Source organism: Buceros rhinoceros, unplaced genomic scaffold (assembly GCF_000710305.1).
Source record: "Buceros rhinoceros silvestris isolate BGI_N320 unplaced genomic scaffold, ASM71030v1 scaffold30408, whole genome shotgun sequence".
NCBI lineage: Eukaryota > Metazoa > Chordata > Aves > Bucerotiformes > Bucerotidae > Buceros > Buceros rhinoceros.
In genome coordinates this window covers 20,203-20,634 of record NW_010429059.1, presented here as the reverse complement: position 1 = coordinate 20,634, position 432 = coordinate 20,203, and positions in this window count along the sequence as shown.

The following is a 432-nucleotide window of genomic DNA, read 5'->3' as shown; positions in this document are numbered from 1 at the left end:
AGCCAAGCTCCCGCACGGGAGAGGCTGGGCTGGCTGCAGGCTGGCAGCGCTTCCCCCTCTGCTCCAGCTGGGCTCAGCAGTGCCTGCCTGGGCTGGCTGGGGTCCAGCTCTGGTAAACAGAAGCAGAAATGCAGTGAGACCTGCTGGAAAAACCCAAATGCCGACCGTCCTCCTAACCAGAGGCACAGTGCCAGGAGAATGCAGAGAGCCCGCCCGCACCCGGCGCTCAGGTGCGACTCTGCCGCTTTGGTGGCTGCCACGATGCTCCTGCGGAAGAGCTGTGGACCTTGCTGAGCCATCAGCGAAGCAGCGGGGCCGCAGGTGACAGCGGTGTCTGCTGGTGAGGGACACCATGTCCAGTGCCTGAGCCAGCTCAGGGGACATGTCCCCCAGCCCCAGCGGCAGGGCAGTGGTTCACACACAGCAGAGCTG